Source organism: Mchenga conophoros, linkage group LG7 (genome assembly GCF_057382185.1).
Source record: "Mchenga conophoros isolate Kocher_MC1m ecotype Shallow Benthic linkage group LG7, M_conophoros_male_GT1.1, whole genome shotgun sequence".
NCBI classification, from domain to species: Eukaryota; Metazoa; Chordata; class Actinopteri; order Cichliformes; family Cichlidae; genus Mchenga; species Mchenga conophoros.
In genome coordinates this window covers 10153118-10160663 of record NC_140532.1, presented here as the reverse complement: position 1 = coordinate 10160663, position 7546 = coordinate 10153118, and positions in this window count along the sequence as shown.

The following is a 7546-nucleotide window of genomic DNA, read 5'->3' as shown; positions in this document are numbered from 1 at the left end:
GTTAAAGCAGAGATCAAAGACCTGAACTATAGAAGTGGTCCTATAACTTGAACAATGAGTGGCACTAAAAGTTTAGCATGAAGGTAAAATAGGAAAAAGAAGGTAAAGATATATGTAAGGTTGCTCCTACTAAAATTCTGATATTTTCAATTTCACTACAGTAGATGTGTGATCAAAGATGCAAGAAACAAGAGCAGCTGCAAAATGCAAGTATCAAATATTTTTTGCTGGGTGTACATAGAAGAATATCTACACAGTTAATGAGTAAATCAGGTCTTTTTATTCTATGAAATATATTTTATAATTCATTAGGAATATTGCATATTTAAGGGACATTACTTTCTTTGGTACTTAGAAGTAATTAATAATGAATGGATTAATAATTTTCCTCAAAAAATCTCAATACATCTTCGATAACTCTATTCCATTTCACAACTTATTAGACTCCTGGTGATTGAAATATCAAGGCAGCAAGCACGATTCCTAGCCCAAACCAAATTTTGCAGCAAAGTCAAAAAATTGATTTCTGGATAATTTCTCTCTCTGTGATGTACCTTGTTTCTGATTGCTGCATGTCAGCAGTGCCGCTCACAAATCACTTTGTTATTAAGTTGATTTTTAAATCTCCTGGTGTTCGCAGCACAAGGGAACTGGAAATTCAATTCCAGTTTATTAAAATTCCAATCAATTTTTGATGGCTCTGAAGCCATAATATCTAATGCAGTACTCTTAAATGTGTATCAGGCTAAAGACACTTTTGCTAAATGATATGGGTACCCCCACACATATACTGCATAAAAATGTGTTGCATATTAAACTTGATGTGTAACACAGCCTGTTAAATTATGTATGAATTAATCTTTTCATGCATGCAATACTATTATTTGCTTAAACATAACTATTTGTGCATGGCACATATTCTTAGTGAGATTTCAGACTTTGAGGAGTATCACAGGGTAGCTGGAAATTGTCTGGGAGAGAGCCTCATGCCTCAAGCTACAGTCTTGACCTGTGCTGACTCTGGTGAAGGAGGAAAACTCACATAAATTCAAAGCAGTTAACTGCTTTTCCTGTCAATTGTTGGATTTCTGTTCTGCACTGTAAAACACATTAGTGTATTCATGTAAACAATATGAGCACTTTTTTAAATTCAGTAAACGCACCAGTAAAAGATGAACTGAATGATTTAAAGGGGGTATAAATGAACTTAGTTGCAATCTAGACCTCAGTGCAATAGTTGATACTGTTTACCATAATATTTTATAACAGAGAGTAGAGCATACTGGGCTGCAGTGGTCTGAATCAAACCTATCGTTTGTTACACACTAAGGGTTACATAAAGCTTATAGTTAGGGCTGGATCAGGTGACTGAATCCTCCCTTAGTCATGCTGCAGTAGGCCCACATTGTTGGGGGCGTCCCATGATGAAGTGTTTCTTCTTTACTCACCTCTTTTCGCTCTGTGTGTTTAGTTATCATTATTCTCTGGCTCACTTTCATAGCATGTCCTTTTTCTTGTCTCACTCGTCTAACCCTTAACCATTCGCGTTATATGGCAGTCTCTCTCTGATCCCGGTTCTGCTGGTGGTTTCTTCCTGTTAAAATTGAGTTTTTCCTTCCCTCTGTCACCAGTTGCTTTGGGGTTTTCTCTGTACTCTTTACAATATAAAGTGAATGCTGTGATGTTTTGCTATATTAATAAAACTGAAGTGAAATAAACTGAACTGAATGCGTTATCTTAAAGCTTCCATTAGGATTTATCATGACAGAATAGCCGGACCAGCTTCAAATCTCGTTGCTGTTTCTCATTTCATTTGATGAAACCTTCAAACAGATATTAAAAAACACACACGAAAACAAAAACTTTATTTAGTCGATGTTAAACATTCATAATTGTGTACGTGTTCCTGTTCATTCATTTATCTTTCCATTAACAGCAAAAATATTCAAATAACAATAATAATAATAATAAACTTGTATTTCTGGATGTTTAATTGACAATTTTTCATGGTAAACAATAACACAAAATATTTGTGACATTTTATGAACCAGCTTCCTTTGTTAATATGCTGGACACTGATAGACACACTTATGATGTGTAACATGTAGCAGACAGATGCATGTCCAGTGCACATGTTGTCTATAGTTTTCTCCCCACTAGACACAGAAAAAAAATGTTATGGCCACTGCCAATAAAAGAACCATTCCTTAGCACTGGAATAAAAACTGTGCATCTCACTGAGATCTGTGAGACATTAAAACCTGGATGACTGACAACATTGTGTGTGTTTTAAAGGAAAGTCCTGCAGGCCGTTTCTCTTAAATAATTTCCCCCAGGGATCAATAAAGTATTCTGATTCTGATTCTGATTCATTGACCACTGTCACTGGAGCCACTGCTCCCTTACGGGCTCCCACAAAATCACCCTGGAGAGTAAATTCATGTTTATTAGTGAGAGAGTAAAATGTCATTAAACCAATGAAACAGAATGATAGTTTGAAATAATCCCACTAATTGTGCCACTAATTAGATATTTTACATGTGAATAGTTCTTCACAGTTTGCAAAATCAATGCAAACAGTGCACAATTATTCTGACTGATCAATGCATTTGTTGTAGTTTTTGATCAAAAGAGATAAAGTAGCGATAAGCTTAGACATATGCATTTTTAAATGCTTAAAACGTAATTAAGGCCATTAAGGAAAGTTGTAAGTAATGTGAACTTATAGGGGCTTTCTCAGTTGACTTGAGCTCAAAGAAGGGAGAAAAAAAAGAACTCACAATGCTCTGTTATTTTATAAACATTTCCTTAATATATGGAGCAGAAAATCTGCTAAATTAAATGTGTGTTAAAACCAATATTTGCACAGGACTCTCATTCCATATGTCTATTTAAAGAGTTACTGATGTGGATAATCAATTTACCTCTTACATTCAAATGAAGATAACTCCAGGCTTCAACAAGTGAACACCTTGCAGCATTAGTGTTTATTGCAAAATCCTATCTTTGCATTTCCCTTGACAATAATCCCTTAATGAGCTGTGTGAGTCACATGAAGGTTTGCTATCACTTCACTCATAATAAAGCTTCAAGTGACTCCAAGAATAAAGACTGCTTATCAGTTATTTATACTATAATGGGATGATCTTTGGAAGTCAGTTTTACTCATAATAAAGATGCAATACAATTTTGTTTACCCAGTAAATATTACAAATATTACAGCCTTTTCTCGACATTTCGTCCAGGTTGAAAAACAGCTCCAAAATGATGCATCAAAGACAGAGTGTCGTGCTTTGCTTCATATCCTTTTAGCAAACCAAAGTTTACGTTCAGCAGTTTTTTAATATATTAACCTTTTAACAATTAAAACTAAATAAAGCCAATGACTTCTTCTGTGAAGGAACAAAAAACTCAAAAGATAATCCACCAAAGACTCAAACTAGCTCTCCAGTTGAGCTAAAAGAGCTGTGCACTGTGGGTAGCTCTGCCACACAGAACGGCAGGGAACCAGACAAAGACAATGTGTTTTTCAAGGCTAACAGGTGTTTCTCTTGACAGAATCATTTGTGCCGCAGAGAATAACTCCAAATTGAGTTATTCTTTGTGGCAGAATAACTCTAAACAGAGCACCACTTCACTCCTTTGCTGTGTACATTAATGGTAAGATGATACACTACCAGTCAAAAGTTTGGACACACTTTCTCATTCATTGTTTTTCCTTTATTTTTCCTACTTTCTACATTTTAGATACATACTGAAGACATCAAATATATCAAGCAAGATATATGGAATTATTTAGCAGAGAAAAAAATTAACAAATAACTCTAAATATGTTTTATATTTTAGATTTCCCAAAGTAGCCACCCTTTGATTTGTGGACAGCGCTGCAAACCCTTGGCCTTCTCTCAATGAGCTTCATGATGTAGTCACCTGAAATGGTTTTCACTTTACAGGTTTGCCTTGTCAGGGTTTATTTGTGGAATTTCTTGCCTTCTTATTGGGGTTGGGACCATCAGTTGTGTTGTCAGCTTGGTACACAGCTGACAACACAACACAACAATAGAATTCATATTATGGCAAGAACCAATCAGCTAAGAGAAATAATAGTCCACCATAACTTCAATAACTGAAGGTCAGTCAGTCCAGAAAACTGCTAAAACTTTTAATCTCCCCAAGTGCACTCACAAAAATCATCAAGCGCTATGACAAAACTGGCTGACACAGAGTTCCAGTAGCAGACACATCTCCATGTCAACTGTTCAGAGGAGACTGCACGAGTCAGGCCTTTATGGTCAAACAGCTGCAAAGAAACTACTACTAAAGAAAAGCAGCAAGCAGAAGAATTTTGTTTGGGTCAAAAAACACAAGGAATGGACATTAGATCAGTGGAAAGCTTTGGTCTGATGAGTCCAAATTTGGTTCCACCTATCATGTCTTTGATTGAGGCAGAAAAGGTGAACCGATGGTCTCTACATGCCTAGTTCCTACCATGAAGTATGGAGGAGGAGGTGTGATGATTTGGGGGTGCTTTGCTGGTGACACTGTTGGGGATTTATTCAAAACTGAAGGCACACTGAACCAGCATGGCATCCTGCAGCGACATGCCATCCCATCATGTTTGGATTTAGTTGGACCATCATTTATTTTTCAACAGGACAGTGACCCCAAATACACCTCCAGGCTGTGTAAGAGCTATTTGAACAAGAAGGAGCATGATGGAGTGCTGTGTCAGATGGCCCGGCCTCCACAGTCACCTGACCTAAACCCAATCAAGACAGTTTGGGATGAGATAGACCACAGAGTGAAGGCAAAAGGGTCAACAAGTGCTCAAAATCTCTGGAAACTCCTTTAGAATTGTTGGAAAACCTTTTCATGTGACTACCTGAGAACGCCAATAGTGTGCAAAGCTGTAATCAGAGCAAAGAGTGGCTATTTTGAAGAATCTAAAATATAAAACATTTTTTGAGTTATTTTACATTTTATGTTTGTTCATAGTTTTGATGCCTTCAGTGAGAATCAGCAATGTAAATAGTGATACAAATAAAGAAAAAACATTAAAAGAGAAGGTGTGTCTTTTGACTTTGTTTAAAAGTCAATGATTGGCAACAAAAAGTAGCATTTCATCTAAGAAAAAAGCCAAAGATGTCCAGGGGAGACTGTAGCTCAGGGGGTTGGGAAGCGCATCTGTAACCGGAAGGTCGCCGGTTCGATCCCCGGGCTCTCTGTCCTGGTCGTTGTGTCAGCCTTGCTTCTGTCAGCCTGCCCCAGGGCAGCTGTGGCTACAACTGTAGCTTGCCTCCACCAGTGTGTGAGTGCGAGAGTGAATGAATAGTGGCATTGCAAAGCGCTTTGGGAGCCTTGAAAAGCGCTATCCAATCCAATTATTAGTTTACAAAGAATTAGCATTTTGTTTTAAAAAAAATTCCCACATAAAAAACTTTTCGTTTCTGCAATCTTACATAGATTTGTTTTTAATCAACAGATATACAGTTTAATTAAGAAAGGTAACATGGAAGAAATTATGAAAAAAAATGGATTGAAAGTCTTGAAGTCACATGACTACATGTAAAGTAAACCAGACAAAATATGGATCTATCTGCTCAAAGTCATTATGAACCTTGTCTATCCCCACAGGCTCAGCAAAAGTGTGCTGAACGATTTCAGTGGTTAATATGATAATCAATTCTACATGTGTCAAAACTAATGGCCTTGGCCAACACAAAAGGACATCAATGTTGAACTGCAAGACCAAAAGAATTGTTACAGGAAGTGTAATTTCCCTCCCTAGGATACTAGAAAGGATTAAACTAGAGGGCTTGTGGGAGACTGGAATTGTTTTTCCTCTCAGTGGGGTTGTCTCAGGTAACAACTATTCTAGTATTATTAAAGAGCTAAAAATGGCCCATACAGTTACGGCAACCTGAATTCAGCTACCATAGGGTATTTGTGTGTGTATGTGTGTGCAAGTGGTGTGTGTATGTGCATGTAGATGACATGAGTGTGTATGTGTCTTTGCATTCATGTGTGACTGTCCCTTGGAGATGTATGCGTTGTGTGTCCGTACAGTGACGTGTGTGCTGATGGAGGCAGTTGGTAGCTGTGAAATGTGTCTAAGAAGAAAGCAGGGTGAGAAGTCCTCCTTAAATGTGCACAGCGCTGCAGAAAACAACTCTGGCGTTTGTGCTGGAGCACTCCAAATAAACACCCGATAAGTAGGTCTGTTTTGTCATTTCAAACTCTGCATATATTTCACTGTGTTGAGCATTTTTTTTCGACTATATTTCGTTTGCTGTGCATTCAGAAGGTGCACTCTGCTCCAAATGTGGTTTGTGTCTGTCACAGGATATATTCACATCAAGTCCTTTGTCTCGCTCGCTGCCTTTTTAACTGCAGGTTTTAGCAATCTCGTTACAGTGCCACTTCTGTATGTTGTGAATGCAAAAGTTAACAGACCCATACATAAACACACACACCCTCAGATATATAGTACACGGCATGCACTGACAGTTTTAGCAGTACTCCACAACTACATGCATAATGCCTTCCTTCATGTGGGCTGACCCCTTTCTTTTCCTCTCTGCTCTACTCTTCTATCAGCCTGCACTTCCATTTCATTATGAATCCGTCATACATTGCTGCTTTCACTGGGCTTTCTCTAAATGCAAACAAGATTTAATATCTTTTATGCATGTTCATGTGTGGTGGTCCTGAGAGCCAGAGTGCTCTCAGCATGCAGAAAATCAGGTCAATCAGTAATACTCCTCATTATCCGGTACTATAGTGGCAGACATCCACAGACGTGGATGGCATTTATTGCAACTCTGGCGACAGAGCGAGCAGCTGTGTCTTTCTATCTGTTGACACTTGTATGATTTATGAAATGTCTCTTTACACTGATGCCTGTGTTGCTCTGAACATGCAGTAAAAATGACTAGATTGTAAGTTCATATGTGGGCACACACAACCTTCGCGGTTTTGTAGTATACAGTATGCATCTACTTACAAAGTGCCTGTGACATTGATTTGTATGCTTCCTGATGCCAAACATACACCTGAATTGATTAAAACATCAGCCACATTCACTGCTAGCTTCTAACCAACCTATGTGTATTTTATGTCTTCCATCCAAAAAAATCGGTATGGGAAGCCACTAAAAATATGTCACATGCCAGTGATTTCCCCACCACAGGGTGCAAAAGCTTCTCATGCTATTTTAAGTGACTGTTTCTGACAAATAAACAAATTTGTTCTTTCTGGTGTCGCTAGGTAGACATGTGCCCCACTGAGTCCTGACTGTGTGTGACTGAAGCTAAAGTGAGTTTTAGTACACAACTCCACAGCTACCTGTGTTCATGTCCCTTTTCCCTGGGTCCTATCCTGGTGAAAGACAACAGACATTTGCTGCACTCTGACATCTGTTCTGTTTTGTGATTAGCCTGCCAAGCTGCACAAAGGTGCAGACCCTTGAACACTTGCATTCCCAAATACCTGTCGCTCATAAGTTTTTTTACCCCAATCGTCCTACCTGCTGCCTCCTTATAGTATT